The sequence below is a fragment of the Mesocricetus auratus genome, unplaced genomic scaffold, assembly GCF_017639785.1.
Source record: "Mesocricetus auratus isolate SY011 unplaced genomic scaffold, BCM_Maur_2.0 Super-Scaffold_100021, whole genome shotgun sequence".
Classification (NCBI taxonomy): Eukaryota; Metazoa; Chordata; class Mammalia; order Rodentia; family Cricetidae; genus Mesocricetus; species Mesocricetus auratus.
The window spans coordinates 35200525-35218435 of NW_024429202.1; the positions used below are offsets into that span (position 1 = coordinate 35200525).

At 44.6% G+C, this 17911-nt stretch overlaps 1 long non-coding RNA gene across 1 annotated transcript; it reads right to left on the bottom strand.

Moving 5' to 3' along the window:
* Window positions 1-4522: 4522 nt before the first annotated feature.
* On the bottom strand, window positions 4523-15049 carry LOC121133322. The gene is made up of 3 exons (XR_005870153.1): window positions 14913-15049; window positions 8858-8885; window positions 4523-5324 (listed from the first exon to the last, which is right to left on the bottom strand). It is a non-coding gene; the product is annotated as an uncharacterized LOC121133322 (long non-coding RNA).
* Between the last annotated feature and the right edge of the window lie 2862 nt (window positions 15050-17911).

The window sequence follows — 17911 nt, forward strand, 5'->3', positions numbered from 1 at the left end:
TGCCACTCATTGGTCCAGTCATTCATTAATCTCTTGCACGTGGCCTTTGAAGTGAAATGGGTGGTGGCATTGCACAAAGCCTTAGGTAGTCATTGCTCTCACTGGCTCCTCATTAGCTATTAAAAAAAAAAAAAAGACATTGCTTCCCAGCTGGAGTTATAGTTTGGAGGCAGAGCATTTGCCTAGCGTGTGAAAAGCCCTGAGTTTGATCCTTAGTGCTTCGAAAACAAACAACAATCTATTGCTTCTGCTATATTAAGACATTTCCAGATGAAATTTTGTGCAGTGGCCCATTCCTGATCCCTGACTTGATATTAAACCCCTCTGCTTTTATCTTTAGCCATTTTTCAGCCCTGTGCAGGTACAGTAAAGTCTGGAAACCTTTGCCTCCTGTGGGTAAAATTTCTAAGCAACAGTCAGCCAGTAGCCATGTTCAGGTCTTACGGAGGTTAACTCTCCAGGCTGCACAGTACTCGCCTGTGCTCAACATATGTGCGCGGTTGAAGGCATGTGGTCCAAGTGAGAACGGAGTCTTGGAGGCATAACTAAACAGCTGTTGCTGTGATAACTAATGTTTATTTTCTGTGATCGTGTCAGAGTTACTACTGGCACCTAACTGGTAACCCAGTCCCTAGCAAATGCCTGGCCAAGTGCTGATGGAGACAGCGAGAGCACTTCTATAATTACAGCAGGACGGGAGGGTTGCTTCCCATCCTTTTAGCACTATGAAGGGAATTTAGGGGCGGGGGTAGAAACTGTCTCTGGTAAACTAACAAGAAAATGGCGTAGACTTTCTGAATTTGGAGGCTAGAGATCACTCCGCTTCTCAGACACGGAGACTTGTCTAACAAGTGCTTTTATAACTTTGAGACTGGTGAAGATGCGAGAAATTAAAACCCTGTAGGAAAACATTGTGCTGGGCCACATGGAAATTAAATGACAGGAGTGCCAGGGTATAGCGGCGGGCAGTGTGAACGCCCTTTTGATGACTCCAAGAGTGAGAAGTGTGAGGGCAGACAGGGAGAGACTACACTCTGAGGAGAGAAAGAGCGGAGGACTTGGCAATCGAAGAGGCCATGGGACAGCTAGAAAGCACCGGCAAAGAAAAGGGGCCACTCAGCAAAGAGGGCAGCTCTCAGCTCAAAGACAGTTCTCAGGCGGTGGGGAGGGGATCCCATGCAGAAGCTCAGGTGAGCCTGGACAGCAGCCAGCCCCTCTGACAAGAGCTTGGCAGCCCCAAGCTCACAGGGAACAAGCAAGCTTTGTAGATGCTTTAAATCCAGGGCTGGGATTCAGTCTGAAAGAAACTCCTCCTGCATGACCGGTTAGTTTTAGAGAACAAATACATTGCATAGTTCACCATAACTGGGAGAGCCGGAGGCAGGAGCATCTTGAGGAGAGGCCTATTAAAGACAGAAATATTCTGGGGATCAGAAAGCATGAAATAACACCAATTCAGGGTCCCTGGGGCATCCCCGTCACAGACTGGAGCCACTAGGGGCATTTGCACTGTGACAGGATCTCAGGGACAGTTACAGCATGGCAGGAGCTCAAAAACTTGATTAGAAATGTAAACAGGAGGAACCAGGGCTGTGGAGGACTTGCAGTTGGTGACCCCATGGTCTTTGGGGAGCCCAAGAGCCATGTATACTGTATTCCAGGAGCAGCTTTGAGATTGCCAAGAATGAGGCTCAGTGCCCACAGTCCGGACTCAGTAGATCCACACACTCTGAGACATTTGGAGACATGTCAGGGCATAGACATTTGCAAAAGTCCCAGAGCAAGTAGACACCAGTTCCATCCATATGTCACCGAAGCTCTTCAGGGCTAGCAGCAGCTATGGGTGCTTCCCCCAGCCCGTACCCCCGCCCCCAAGGTTCTAGGGAGGCTCTGGAGTGAATATTGCCCTGAAGCAGATAATATACACTTAATCATATGGGTAGGAAATGAGGGGTAGGGCTCCCCCTATATTTTAGCCCCAACCTGCTTGGTGGGAGATTGAAGGAATTATAACAGTTTCATTTGTGACCTGGCACCCCTGTATCTGTAGATTCTACCATTTGAGAACCCCCCAAGAAGCCTTTACTGTCTGTCTACCTCAACTATGAGGAGTTTAAGCTTGTTCTTTCTTTCTTTCTTTCTTTCTCTTTTTCTCTCTCCCTCCCTTCTTTTTTTCTTTGTTTCTTTCTTTCCTTCTATTTTGGTTTTTCGAGATAGGGTCTCTCTGTGTAACTTTGGTTGTACTGGAACTTGCTCTGTAGACTAGGCTGGCTTTGAACTCATGGAGATCTGCCTACCTTTGCCTCCTGAATGCTGGGAGTAAAGACATATACTGCCCCTTCCCCTATAATGAGATTGATGACTACCTTGTTTACCATTCCTAGAGCCTTGACACAGTAGTGATGGAAGCGGAAACAGGCACTCACAGTTGAGCACTGAGCTATACTCTCGGAATCCAGTTGCAGAGAGGGAGGAGAGATGACCAAATGAACCAAGATGGAACTGGAGATACCCACAGAAACAGTTGACCTGACCTAATGAGAGCACATAGACCCTAGTCGTAAAGCAGGAGACCCAGCATTGGACCAAACCAAGCCCTCTGAATGTGGGTACCAGCTAGGAAGCCAAGACAGTCTATGGAACCTCTAACAGTGGAGCCAGAGTTTATACCTAGGGCCAAATAGACTTTGGGAGCCCATTCCCAATGGAGGGATACTATTGCAGCCCAGATATGGAAGGGAGGGCCTGGGCCCTCCCCCAAATGATGTGATAGACTTCGATGATCCCTTGTGGAGGGTCTCACTATCCCTGGAATGTGGGTGGTGAGTGGCTTGGGAAGCATGGGAGGATGGGAGGGCAAAGGAATGGGGGAATGGGGCAATGGATATGTAAATAAGAGTGTTTCTAAAAATAGTAAAACATAGTATTTAAAAAAAAATATACCACCACCACCCAGTTTTTTCTTTCTATTTTTCATTCATTTTTTTACCCAATTTTGCTTACTTACTTTATTCTTTAATTGAATCTTGTAAAATCTCACCTTTTTCCTTTTCTTCATACAAAAATCTTGCTTTTTAATTTTTTATTTCCCCTGTTTCCTTTCCTTATAGTAATTTTATCATTATTAATACTCAGTGTCTGAATTTATTCTGTATTATTTGTCCATTCCTTGTCTATTGCTACCGATGTGTTTTGTTTCTGTGTCATTACTATTCTGTGATTTGTTCTGTTCTCTCTGATAAGTACTGGGGATCCGGTCCTTACATGAAGGTTGTTTCTCGAGGAGACTCTTACTACAAATGGAAACAATTTCTGCCCTACTGATGTGTAAATCAACACAAAAGACACCAGAGATAGGGGGTGGGGGAGAAGTTGCTGTGTAGACCAGGCTGACCGCAAACTCACAGAGCTCTACGCGCTTCTGCCTCCTGAGTGCTGCGATTAAAGGCATGCGTCACTGTTCCCAATGTACATGCCTTCTCCTTTCTTTCTTTTCTTTTTTTCTTTTTTTTCTTTTTTTTTCTTTTTTTTGGTTTTTACGAGACAGGGTTTCTATGTATTGTTTTGGAGGCTATCGGTCCAGCCCGGCCTCGAACTCACAGAGATCCACCTGCCTCTGCCTCCCGAGTGCTGAGATTAAAGGCGAGCGCCACCACTGCCTGGCTCCTTTCTTTTTTTAATCAGTGTACCTTTTAAATGTATTTTTATTTTTTAAATTAAGAAGTAGATAATTATCCCCCCTCCCTTTCCTCCTTCCAATTTCTCTTACATCCCCTCCCTTGCTCCCTCTCAAAATCAACCCTGTTTTGAAAGAAAGTATTCTTTTATTGAAAATAGATTGTTTTTCATATAATATATTCTGATTATGGTTCCCCTCCCCCTACTTCTTCCAGTTCCTCTCCACTGCACATCCCTTCCAGACCCAAACCCTTTCTGTCTCCCTTTAGAATTCAAACAAGCAACCCTGTCTTGAAAAACCAAAAAAAAAAAAAAAAAAAAAAAAAAAAGAATTCAAACAAGCTTCTAAGGTAAAAATAAAGTAAGATAAATCAAAAACGTATCAGAATATGACAAAACAGCCAAACAAGAAAAAGAGCCCAAGAAAAATCACAAGAAACGCATAGAAACACAGAGACACATATTCACACACATAAGAATTTCACAAAACCTCCGAAAGACCTATAAGGTTAAAAAGGAACCCCCCCCACCGACTTAACATGATGAGACAATGAACCTCCAAAGATACCATTGGTGTTTTATCAGCTCTACTCTTTTAGAGAATCAACACAGGTAACAGAATGAACTAGCTTAGGCTGTGAAAGTCCAGGGTGGCGATGGAAGAGAACAGACTGGAATCTGGAAAAAAAAAAATGGTGCCGAGAGACAGGACTCTGGGGTATGTGTTACTCCAGCGTTGGCATGCTCTGAATTAAATATCAAACTCACCGTGTCTTTGTGTGGATTGTGTGACCATGCAGCCCTTAGCATCAAAATTCAAAGCAATAAGTAGAAGACAGATCAGTGATCCATATCATAGTGATAATTTAATATGCTGACAAACATACATTTATCTCCATAGCAGGTATAGATTTGCTTGGGATAATATTCACAAATGGGTACTTTTGAATAAGAAGGAATAGGAGACATTTTGGCAAGTTCGGGAGCCTCTTTATGTTCGATGTCTGGCATGGAGCTACACTCAAATTTTGGAAATGGCAAAAATGATGTACCCTTAGTAAAATACAACATCCTGTCTAGAGGCCTGGGAGGAAGAAAGTCCTTTAAAAGAAGCTTTACACAAATCTTTTAAAAGTATTCTTGGACACAAACAAGCTAGCAGTTGGCTGTGTCGAGTATGAACGTGGGAGAGGCGCGGGGATTATATTTCATTTAAAGTACACACCGAGTTCAGCAGTCACAGGAACGCTAGAGAAAGTCCAGGAAGGGAGAGTGATTTGGTTTTGCTAAACCCAAAGAGTTGAAAGTTAAATGGTGACATTTGGCACAGTCGGGATGTCACCTTATTTATTAACCTCCCCTCGAAATGAACTCTTACTGCTCGACACAAGAGGCCTTGTTCTCGGGCTTATTCCAGGTACTCAGCCACTCTGATCATTGGAGGCTTCACAAAATGGCAGGAGAACTCTGCAGGGTGTGGGAAGTGACCTCAACACTCACAGGTTCTCTGATGCTGCAGGGGTCCCGCAGAGATGTTTTCCCAGAGCCTCGGAGAACTGATGCTCACTTGGAGCTGAAGGCAGCTTGGCGGTCATTTATGTTCCAGCTGGACTTTGACTGTCAGGCTACAAGCTGTGAGGTCATGTCTAAAAAGATATAGGTGACAGCAAAAAAAAAAAAAAAAAAAAAAAAAAAAAGGAATGGGGTCAGAGTGCCGTGGGAACACGGGGCAGGGAGGAAGATGAGGAGGGACGTTAGGAGGAGTGACAAAAAGACATGGACAAGAGGACCTGGGCCTCCTTCCCTGAGTGAGAGGACACCCTGAAAGCAAGAGAGTGCAGGAAAAGATCTCGTCAAAACCCCCAACATGGTAAGGGGCGGGTCAGCTCCCCAAAGGAAATAGTCAGCTGGATGAAGTAGACCACAAGCCTTCCTGAGCAATCCTAGAGGAAGGCTCACATGGTTCCTTCCCTCCACGGGTGCTTGGTTCCATACACAAAGGTGATTCTAGACCATTCCAGCTGGTGTAGCAAACCCCCACACACTGATGGCTTGTGTGCCGTGGAAGGTCGTTTCTTACTCTTCTTAAAACTCGGCAGTCCAAGACCAAGGCCCTAGCAGACTGGGCATCTGGTTTGTAGATGGCTTTTTGCTCCCCTTGCAGTGGGCTCCTGAAGTATAAAAACCAGGAGTCCCTTCCATCGGGGACTGACTGTACTGATGAGGCTTCATCCTGTTATCTAAGCACTCCCTAGAGGCTTAGCTAACACTGTTACCTTGGTGGTAAGGATTTCACCATACAGATTAGGAGACATATGCATTCAGACCATACACTCTGTACTCTTTCCTGAAAATGTCCACTGTGGTATACATATTCTCTTATAGGATCAAGAATATTAATCATTTAAGAAATTTAGTTTTAATTGATACAAAAACATAGAGCTGTACAGGCTAATGGATACCATGTAATAATATTTAATGCATCTGTAAATTGCATAACATCTACACCAGATTAAATATATTTACTTCCTCAACAATCATTTCTTTACAGTGAAAAGTTTCAAAATCATTTGACATATATATGTATATGTATGTGTATATATATGTGTGTATATGTATAAATTCACAAGATTTATTTACCCCTTTCTCGCAACCATTTATTTCTATCATTAAAAAATGTCAAGGAAAAAATTTCCTAAACTAGTATTCTCTTTAGAGTAAAAATCAAGCAGAGAGCATCAAGTATTGAGGTAAAAATTTGTCTTCTATTGTGAGGTACATTGCTTAAAATCTCTAAGAAGGGGCTGAGAGATGGCTTAGAGGGTGAGGTGCTTCTATGCAGGCATGAGAGCCTGAGTTCCAATCTCCAGAACCCCATGTGAAAGTTGGGTCAGTGCTTTTTAATGAAGGTCGAGGAGACAGGAGAATCCCCAGCAGCTCATGGGCCAGCTAGACCAATGTACATGACTGTGACTGAGACAGGCCCTGCTCTCCAACAAAGTGGACCATGAGAACCAAAAACAAAGTTGTCCTCTAACTTCCTTGTGCACACCATGCACGTCTACTTCTCTCTCTCTCTCTGTCTCTCTCTCTCTCTGTGTTTCTATCTCTGTCTCTGTCTCTGTCTCTCTCTCTCTCTCTCACACACACACACACACACACACACACACACACACACACACACACACGCGCGCGCACACACACACACACACACACACACACACACACACACACACACACACACACACACCACCTCTCTAAGGTGGCCAGGAAGTAGGAATAGGATGTTTTGAGAAAAACAAAACTATAGTATCTCCTTCCCTTTCCCGCCCTTCCTTTCTTCCTCCTTTCCTTCCTTTTAAAAACCGCTCTCCAAAACAGGCAAGCCGGCATGTCATTGGATTTAAGCTGATGAGGTCAAGGGTCATTTCCAAGGGGTTTGGAATCAAGTATGGAAACCAGTAATCGAGTAGAAGATTGTGTTTGACCACAAACTGGGGTCCTTGCTCGGATGAGCAGTGCCCTACCAGCTCTTCATTCTAGACACTTGGAGGCTCGCTGGCCCACCACGGTGGTAGCACAGTGCAGATGAGAGAATAGAGGTATTAAGAGGGGTAACTTTTCTTGCTTTAATCTCTTGTTTTGACTTGGTTAGGCACAACAAAAGAAGGCACAATAGCCCCAAGTGTGGTTGGCTATTATTTAATGGGTGATAACTTTCAACTTGGCTCCGTTTGTGCGCCGGGAGGGTCAGTGACAGTCAATTCCTTTAGCTTCAGGAATTTCAGTCCCAGTTCCATAACTAACGGGTATATCTGAAAAGAATGTGTGTGTTGGATGACCACGACCCTACAAAAGCCAAACAAACAAATAGGCTCAACCTAGGAATGTCTGCGGTCTCCCGCTTATCGTGTCCTCTCCTTCATAAATCTGGGTATTTATGGAAAAGGCAGCTTCTCCAAGTGGGCTGTTTTCAGTAGCATTCCAGAAGCAAGGAATTTCAAGGTCTGTTTTGCTTAAATGGAAAAGGAAAATGCAGGAGGGACAGGGAAGGAAGCGAGAGGTGGGTGAAAAGAACCAGATTTGGAAGAAGAAAGGCTCGACTTCAAGGCTGTATCTGAAAGCCTTGGCCAGCACCTGCTAGGGGCCAGGCCTGGACGTCAGCCTGATTTTCCAGGGCCAGCTCTCCTCCAGGGCTGCCCAGTCACCGCACTGAGGCCGGGCGCTGCTGCTCCCACTGTCTCTGTGACTCTGTTCCACTTGCTGAGGATTGCCTTCCCGTCCCTCATGTCCTCATAGGTCTATGCCACACCGGTAGGCATACACCTGGCTGTTACAGACGCACACGTCTGAAAGATCCTGACCCATCTTAAAGGTTCCAGACTCACAAGTGAGTTCATTTTAATCAGATTTCAATGGGACCCAGGAATGAGGACAGGAAAGCTTGGGGTGCTAAGATGGCCCACTGCTAAGATGATCAACTATCACAATTCCAAGCTGACTATGCAGGCCATCAGGACTCCTAGACTGTTCCAGTCTTGAGGCATGAATACTTACATTTCTTAGAGGATGGGCCTTTGGGTCTGCCTGTGGGGAAGGAGCTGTTTTATCTACATGAATTGAGACATGAGCCCATGTTAATTGTGAGCAGGGCCATCCCCTGGGCAGAGAGGGGCTCTCGGCTGTATAACATTTAGAAAGGGAGCTAAGAACTGGCATGCAGTCACCCTCCTCAGATCCTGATTGTGGATGCAGTGCACCCGCTCCCTCAAGCGCCCGCTGTCTTGGTTTTTCCACCATGATGGACTGCTAATAGATTATGGTCTAATGCTGATGAAATTTTGTCTTTCTAAGTTTTCATCTTTTTTTCTGACACAGAATAAGATACAAGGATTACTGTTCTGTTATAGATGCATAATTTCCACATGACAGTTCATCAACTCCTTCCTTCCTTATTTCTCTCCTTCCTTCCTTCCTTCCTTCCTTCCTCTGATCCTTCCTTCCTGCTTCCTTCTTCCCCCTTCTCTTTCCCTTCATTTCTCCTTTATCCCTTCCTTCCCTCCCTCTCTCCCTTTCTCCTACTCTCCCTCCTTCTTCCCCTCCTTCCCTCCCTCCCTCCCTCCTTCCCTTTCTCCCTCCCTTTCTCCCTCCCTCCCTCCCTCCCTCCCTTCCTTCCTACCTTCCTTCTTTGGTGGTGTCTGGTACATCTGAAAAACAAAAGAAAGGCTGGGGTTTTCTTAGGAAAGAGAAAAGCTTCAGAAGGAGAATAATATCTCATGGGTGCTGATGGTGTTCAGGAGTTGGCAACCTATGTCAGCCTGCAGTCAAGGCTGGCTTGTTGGTGGTCTGTGCTTGGGAGATAAGTGTGCAAAGCCAGGGTTCTAACACAGACAGTTAGACATCCTTGTGCCGCCAGCTGCTCTGTACCATTCCAAATAAGCTATCATTAGGAAAACATTCTGTGGTAGTTCCTGCTTTGGGACAAATCATGAATGGTGGTCTCTCTCCATGGCCTTTCTCAGCACCACAGGACTGGAGTTTTATACAAGAAACTAACTCCATTTGGGATCCTGAAACCTCCACAGCACCTGCTTACAACCTTCAGATCACCCTCAGTAGCTTCCAAGGAGATATCTAAACTGTATGGTTTGGGCTGGCAATCCCCGTGACCAATCCTTTAGACTCCTCACAGGTAGTATAAAAGCGTAAAGAAGCCCAGGGGCATCAGAAACCTATGGCCAGTGCCACTCCCCATACTTATCAAAGCTGTCCCCACAGTTTGATTAACAACCGCAGGACACTCTGTAGGGCTGATGGCCACTGGTAGAGACTAGACACGGATGGGTGGGGATGGTGGGCAGGAGGCAGGGGTAGTAAGCGGCCTCGCTTGGCCTTGTGCCTTCTCCTCTGAACACACAGGCTGGATGCTGCTAACTCTTCCTGTTTTGTTTGGTTTTCCCCAAATCTCTGGAACTCAGGAGGGCTCGTTTATCCCTGCCAACTTTCCAAGTATCCCAGGTGATTCAGTATTTTCACCAGTGCTCTCAATTCTCTTCTATCTCTGTGGGATTCTGAGGAAAGCTTCTTCTTCTGAGTAGGATTTGCAAGACTTCAGCTAAACTATTTAAAAATATTTTCTAACATTTCTCCAAGTCTTCAGGGAGCAGATGACTTCCAGATAGCCCAATGTCAGATAGCATTCACAGGAGAAAATTCTTTGTGACAATCCTCGGTTCTATTTTGGTTTGGGGTCCTCTGGCCCCCTCCTCTTCTACAAACAATCCCAACTAAACACTGTTGGGGAAGGTGACCTTCGCTAAGCAGAAGCAGAGAGTCTGTGCACTGTGGCCGGGTAGGAAGTAGCACATGCCATCAACAGTCACCAGTGGACCAGAGGAAGGCTTTGTCATCCCTCTGAGCCTGACTGAGAGGGGTGGGGATCTTTGCCACTCCCATGGGTTTGAGGTATTTGTTTCAATGTGGCTGTGTCCATGTCAACAACACAGAGCTTCAACCTCTCCTTACACATTCACTCAAGGCTTCCTTAGCCAAGAAACATGGCCCACAACTCAGCAGTAGCTTAGCAGGCAATGTATACTGTTGGCTTGCAGTAGGAGCATGAGAGATTCTCTGTGAGATCCCAACACTGGGCACGTGGAGGTGGATACTGCTTGATGGCGCTCCGTTTCTTAGGAAGATTAAAAACCCCTCTCTCGACAGAGGCCTTGGAGGTGAAATCCATTCTCCTCAACTTCAGGGCACACTTCCAGGGAGGACTGTTGACAACATCACACTCAGTCTGCCAGTCTGAGAGGGAAGAGCACTTTGGCTGGCTGGGGAGGAGTCGCAGGGTGTAAAGGACAAAGGATGGGTCTTCAGAGGATATAGCCCACAAAGCTGGCACCTCCCATCATCCCCTCACCCTCCGTTGCAAACAAGCTGGATGGAAGCTTCTGCCATCCATCCATCTGCCCAAGTGCTAGCCTGTGAGCTAAGTTACCCTGCTTTACAGCAGAGGGGCCTGGTGCTGAGAGACACAACGTAACCGGAGGTGACCCAGGACAACGTTGATGGGGCTGAGACACTAGTCTGGGTTGGCCTGTATGGCAACTCTTCCCAGAACAAAACCAGTTCCTTTCCTACCCCTGACCTGCAAAGCTTAGACCTAAACATAAACCCAATGCCCTAAATCACCAGCGGACTGGAGACATGTTCCACTCAGCTTGGAACTCTCTCCAGCACTGCATAGGGTGTCCCTTTGTGTAAAGAGGCAGTTTCTTTAGCTTTAGTCAGCTCTCCAGAGGCAGGTCACATTACACCAAATGTGTACCTCATCTGTCTGGAGGAGCCCATGACCAGACACCTTCTGTGAGTCCCCTCTGGCAATCTACAATGGCTTTCATCCTTTGTAGTCAACATTCATTATAATTATTTATATAGAGTCATTTAATTTTCATCTTCAAGTCCTGTAAGCTCTGAATACAGTGGAGAAAGTTTTCCTTTCCTTTCCCTCTCCTCTCTTCTCCCCTCTCCTCCCTTCCCTTTCTTGTCCTTCCCTCTGTCACATTTTTCTCAACTCTTCCATGGTGCTTTGTATAAGTGACTCACTTTGAAGTCAAATCTAACTCCTGTGTCACCCTGGGCCCCCAGTCTCTACTCACTTAGTTCATGCCCACCCTCATAGGAGTGTCAATATTTTAACTCAACTCCACATGCTAATGCAACACGGCCAAAAGCTCAATTCAACAGGAGGAAAAAAGAAAGAAGAAAGAAAATAAACAAAACCAAAACAAAGTGTCTGAAGAACCTCATCTTATAAACAAGTAGTGTACCCCAAAGGAAGTCTAAACTAGAATAGATCTACACCAGATACATAAAATTCATGATGACATGGTCATGATGGCCAGTAGCCTGGCTGGAATGAAGACAAGCTCTTCCAGAGCATTGATTATTTTTCATATGTTATGCCCGGAATTCAAAGTAGTCATAAACCACATTAAAACTAAATTTCCTTTTTGGCCACCAATCAGCTCCCAAATCATGACCCAGGGCCTTATTAGTTTTGAATACTCCACCTAGTTTAGGCTTGTTTCTGCCTAAATTAACCTGTTTATCTACCTTTTGCTTCAGGGCTCTTTTCTTTCTGTGTAACTGAACTTCCACTGATTCTCTGGCTGGCTGGCAGCTGCCTGGCTTCTGGCCCCCTGGAGTCACCCTTGTTCTCTCCTCCTCTTGTTCTCTCCCGAGCCTAGATTTCTCCTCCTGTTTACTCTCTCTTCCTGTCAGCCTGCCTATCCTTTTGCCTGCCTAGCTATTAGCTATTCAAGTCTTTATTGCACCAATCAGGTGTCTTAGACAGGCAAGGTGAAACAAACACAACACATCTTTACATAATTAAATAAATGCAGCATAAATCAAAGTAATACACCATTATACAGTTAAAGTAATATTCTGCAGCATAAACAAATGTAAAACATCTTTGCTTAGTTAAGATAATATTCCATGACAATCAAGTAACTGGAAACCAAGAGAAACACATAAATAAAAGGTCTTTCAAGATACTTAGAGGTGTAACCATCAGAGTTTAATGTAGCTCTAATGAACAAGTGAGCTTGAGAGAAGTACAGGTGCAGACTAAAAACAAATATAGATACAGACTATAAAGTATAGTCTAAGTCTATACTAAAAGTATAGATGCAGATTATAAAACTCCAGACTAAAGTAAACACACACACACACACACACACATACACACACACAGGAAACACAGATAACTGAGTTCTTAGAAGGGATAATGCAGATAGTTGCATTCTTAAAAGAATGGGGTTTTTAAACATCTTTTAAAAGATGCTGACTACAAAGTTAAAAGGCAATAAATCAGGCATTCAGGAAGCCCATGGACAGAGGTCGGAGACATTGTTCAGCAGTTAAGAGTATTTGTTGCTTGTTCAAAGGACCTTGATTCAGTTCCCTGCACCCACATGGTAGCTCACAGTCATCTGTAACTCAAGTTCCAGGGACTTGGATACCCTATTTTCACCTCTGAGAGTACTAGATATACAAGTGGTATAAAAATATAAATACAGGCAAAACACTCATTCATATAATATGATAGTTTTTGTTGACTTGACATAAGATAGGGCCATCTTGGAAGACAGAGCCTCAGTGGAGAAAATGTCTCCTTCAGATTGGCCTATAGGCAAGTCTATACAGTGGGCTGGGCCCTTCTTTACCAATCATTGAGCAAAAAAAATGCCCTATAGCCCATGCTTTTTAAGTATGTAAAAAAAAATTACATCACTCAAAGAAAATTGGGATTGAGAGGGAATAAAAATCAAAATAAAAAGGAGCAAAGGAAAATGCCCCATAGAGGAAGCCACAGGGAAGCAAGCCAGTATGCAGGGTTCCTCCATGGCCTTCAGCTCCTACCTTCAAGTTCCTGCTTGAGTTCCTGTTCTGACTTCCCTACATGATGGACTCTAAGTCATCAGTTATAAACGGAAATAAACCCATTTCCCCAAGTTGATTTTTATCATGGTGTTTTTATCACACCAACAGAAACCTGACTAGAATAAAGTAAAATGAATAAAATCTAATTTAAGACATTTGTGGACAGTCAATACTCAAATATTAAAAAACGGGCTGGGCAGTGGTGGTGCACGCCTTTAATCCCAGCACTCGGGAGACAGAGGCAGGCGGATCTCTGTGAGTTTGAGGCCAGGCTGGACCGACAGCCTCCAAAACAATACAGAGAAACCCTGTCTTGTAAAACCAAAAAGAAAAAAAAATTAAAAACAACCCCACTTAGTCTCATACTAGTCAAATATTTTAAAGTGAACGATATAGAAAAAAATTAGATAGGACAAAAAGATAGTCATTGACTTTAAAGCAACAATAATAAGATCAGTCTGGATAGAAAGGAAGGAAGGAAGGAAGGAAGGAAAAGAAATAGAGAAAATAAACCTCAACAAAGAGGTAGGAACAAGGAAACCCTTACAGACAACTGCTGAGAATAAAAACAGTGCAACCTAGCAGACATCAGCATGAGGTTGCTTGTGAGCAGTTTCCGTGCACTCCAGTTGTAGCAACTCTGGGTGTACACCTCAAGGATCCTAACTCTGCATGCATCGATACACACATGAACATGTCTAGCATGGTGCTATTCACACCACACAAGACACGGAATCAGCTTAGGGTCCCACTAGTGGAGGAGCAGATAAATCAAATATAGCACGTGACTGGGAGTAATCCCAGTATCCGGGAGACTGAGGCAGGAGGACCGGGAGCGTGAAGCCAGTCTCAAAAACAAATGGGACATGGATATACAATGTATCATTCAGTTAGGAAGAGGGTAAAGAATCAAGTTGTTGGCAGGAAAATGGTTAGACCATTGTGCTAAGCAAAATTAACTAGACTTAGAAAATCAAATGTTTTCGAGTTCCCTATTACACAAAAAATCTAGAAAAGACATGAAAGTCAAAGGGGAAGCTTCAGGGAAGAGGAAAGAGTCGGGGGAGGGGAGACATGAGAGCGGAAGAATGGTAAATATGACTAAAATGCACAGGTGGAAATGTTTCAGTAAAACTCATTTGTTTATACAGTTAATATCCATGGAAAACATCTGGCCAAAAGACAACGGGAATATATGATTACAGTGCTAAAAGAATGAATCCTACTATGGCATTTTAAGTAATTACAACAAAAAGAACTAGGAGGTTTAGGGGTATCTCAACACACAGAGCATGCTTGGAGATGCCCTTATGTAACACGGATAATGAACCCACAATGAAAATTAAACACTAAAAAGTATAGTTTTCAAAGTATCCAAAATAACTGGGAAGTAAAGAAAAAAGCATTTCCATAGGCAGTACATACAAGTGCCTGCATATCTCACATGCACACACGTGTGCAGCCTGCCCTGTCCTCAGTCCAGTTCTCATCAGCCAATGGCTGTCATTCCCCTCACGATAGAGCTGCGCAGCATGGGGAGCTAAAACAGCAGACTCAGCCACCAGAGGATTTACAGACATGGAGGTCTCTGAGGTCTTAGATGTGGGGATCTGACTAGGTGGCCACCCCAGCGGGAGGGGCACTGGACTGGGCATCTCACCCGTCCCAGGCTAGCATCCGCCAAGTTTCCTGTGTCTCAGTTTCCTTTTACAACTGAGCTATTTGATGTACAATGACTTCCACTCCCCAAAGCCAGAGTTGTGTGTTTTGTCTTGGGTACCTACCTCTGTTACAAGCGGATTCTAGATTAGTTCCCTGAGCGAGGTGCCTTGTTATGGAGGAGGTCCATGCACAGAATCTCATGAAATAACAGAGCCATCACTGAGCCACTTTGAGCCTTCCTGCACTGGTGATCGGGAGACAGTGTACTTTTTGACAGAACATGAACTTATCAGCCTGTTTCAATCTCCCTCTACTCCTCACCCGCCCTAACAGACTTCATTGTCTGATGATGTTACTTAGTAGTCTGTTACTGAAACAAAGTATCCAAGGGCTGGGAGGGTTTTTGTTTGTTTTGTTGTTTATTTTTCTTGCAAATAGTTTTGGTTTCAGTTCATATTTGGTTAGCCTACAGCATTTACTTTCAAAACATTTTTGAACATTTAGTTTGTGTGTGTGTGTGTGTGTCTTTGTGTGTATGTCTGTACATCTGTGTGTGTGCACACCTGTATGCACCATGGCATGTGTTTAGAAGTTAAAGGATGACTTGTGAAAATTGGTCCTTTCCTTCCACTATGTGGGTTCAGTGGATAGAACTCAGCTTACCAAGGGCTTGGTGAAGAGTTCCTTTGCCTTCTCAGTCATCTCTCCAGTCTCCTGCTACTTTCAGAGTCCAACACATCCCAGAAGCACCACAGGCTGACCAACCTTCACCACACAGACCTTTAGACAACACCAAATCACAGCTCCTTTGCTGCCTGCCACATGTTCAGGTGTGCGTCCGTCCACACTCTCTCAGGGTTGAGTCCCTGTGAGGTCCCCCTGTAGGCTCCAAGAGTTTTCAGTTCCCACCTCTGGACTGGAGCTAGTTAGAAACCACATTAGATGTCCTTCCAGCCCTCATTTCTCTTGTCTGGCTATAACCTCAGGGCATGTCTTCGCTCTCCAACCTCAGAAAGGATGACCTCTCTCCAGACATTACTGGTTCCAAAAAATAAACAAGAACTTGGATTGGGCGTTCTGGAGGAATGTGTGTTCTTGTCCCTCTTCCTGTAAATTCACTGCATTCCTCGGGCCCCCTGAGCCTTCTAAACACTCAGGCCAAATGATCTTGAAATTGTTTGTCTAACCACAATTATCCAAGTCTGTTTTCTTTCCAAGTGTCCAGTTGGAGCCACTTAGTTTTGTGGAGAGGGTGAGGCAGCAAAGCCTTTCGGGGGTCAGGTATTTGCTGGAGCTGTGGCCTGACAAGAAGTCACTTTATTCCAAGGTCAGATCGTTCATGAAGAGGACTCAAGAGAGAATTCCAAACCATTCCACCTCCTGACTGGTTCTTGGTGGACCTGGCCCATTGATTCCTCTCTATGTCATTCGTGGGTTCTTCTAGGCCCTTGATGTTGTGTGTAGAAGTCACCCGAATGGCATTGCTAGCACTGAACTCATGAGTTCCATATCCGTCCTCATGGGTGTTGGTAAGTGCTTCCAGGTGACCCTGCATCCAGTTGACCCAGAACACTTAGTTCTGGCCTTAAAAGTGCCTATAACATGAGACACTAGCAGCTGTGAATGAGGGGAGGACCATCTGAGGGACGCAACACATGGGTTCTTAGGCACACTAACCAAACTGCCTCCATGCTTCCCGCATCTTCAAGTGTTGTCAGTTCCTGACCCCTTCTATCCCTGTTAGGCAGTGTGACAAGCAAGGATTTCTCGTCCTCCATTTTTTTTCTTGCAAATATAAATTTTTAACCCCTAAAGGGGGTTCCTTAGATAGAGAGGCTTAAAAGTCAACAGGAAAACTCAAACATCAGTAGCTTGGAAAGGTGGCAGTCTTATGGGCTTCCCTCTCACTCAGGTGTGAAGTGTCACATAGGGCCTCTTGCCTGCTACCTGTGGCCCTTCCTCAACCCTGTCACAGTCTCCTCTTGAAGTCTGTGAACTTGACGTGAGACAATTGTGAAGGCCATTGGTGATCCTCTCTCCAGCAGCTCTGTCCTGGAAATGAAGTCTTTCAAAGCAGATTTCCGAGCACAGATGTCCTCAAAGCTCCATGACACAGGCAGCCAAGAGGGGTCGGTCATAAAATAAACAGGTGTTCGAGGTCCACATCCACCCAGCGCAGGCTGGACACCTCCGCTAGGCTGTCCACGCCTCTTTCTCCAATGTCCCTTTCATTCTCTGCTATCCACCTCCTTAATGGGTAGATATTGCTGGGCCAGGCGACAATGAAAGCTGGCCACCTGGATTCCCAGACTGTCACTTTTGGAGACCACAGCACATTAAGTTACACATCAGTCCTTTTAGAGAAGCTATGGAGGTGTGTATTTAGGGTGAAGCTAGATGAACAATTAACCATGAGATAAAGGCAGTAGATAACACCCAGAGCTGCTCAGCAAGTATGGACACTAACCTGGAAGACGTTTGTTATTACTGGGATCTTGACTTCGTACCCATTCTCCTCGTTTTTATGGTAAAAGAGACTCCCATCTGGCTGGCACTGACTTCCCAGGTGGGTCACCGTGCCTTGCTGGAAAGTGCTATACTGTTCAAGGCGCCATTTCCATAAACTTGGATGAATGGTGTCTTCTGGCTTTTGCTGTATTTCTTGCTCTCGTCTCTGTAATTCTTTTTGTCCTATGGATCCAGATATGATGGATTTGGAGGTAGGAACAGTGGAGACTTCAAGACATGAGGAGTCTTAACTAACTTTCTTTTGTCTTCTTTCAAATTTCGTGTGTCATTCATGCTATTTAAATACTTAAATATTTCTATTTAATTTAAGAGATCTATAAAGTCTTTTTAGTCTCGGCAGTAACTGGTATTGTTCCAGAAGTTTGAGACTCACTGTATACACTGACAAAGTTTGTCCCATTCTCTCCATCTGTGTGAGAAGGGGGGAGGGAGCTCTTGCTGTTAGTCTGGCCCCTAGCCATTCCAGTATTTTGTTGTCTGTATCTTTTGAGTAGATTTTGCAAAGAAAAAAATTACTGTATTGATAGGAATGAACATTTTAAAGCATAGTTGGAGGTTTTGACAAGACAGGTGAGATTTTCACATCCATAGG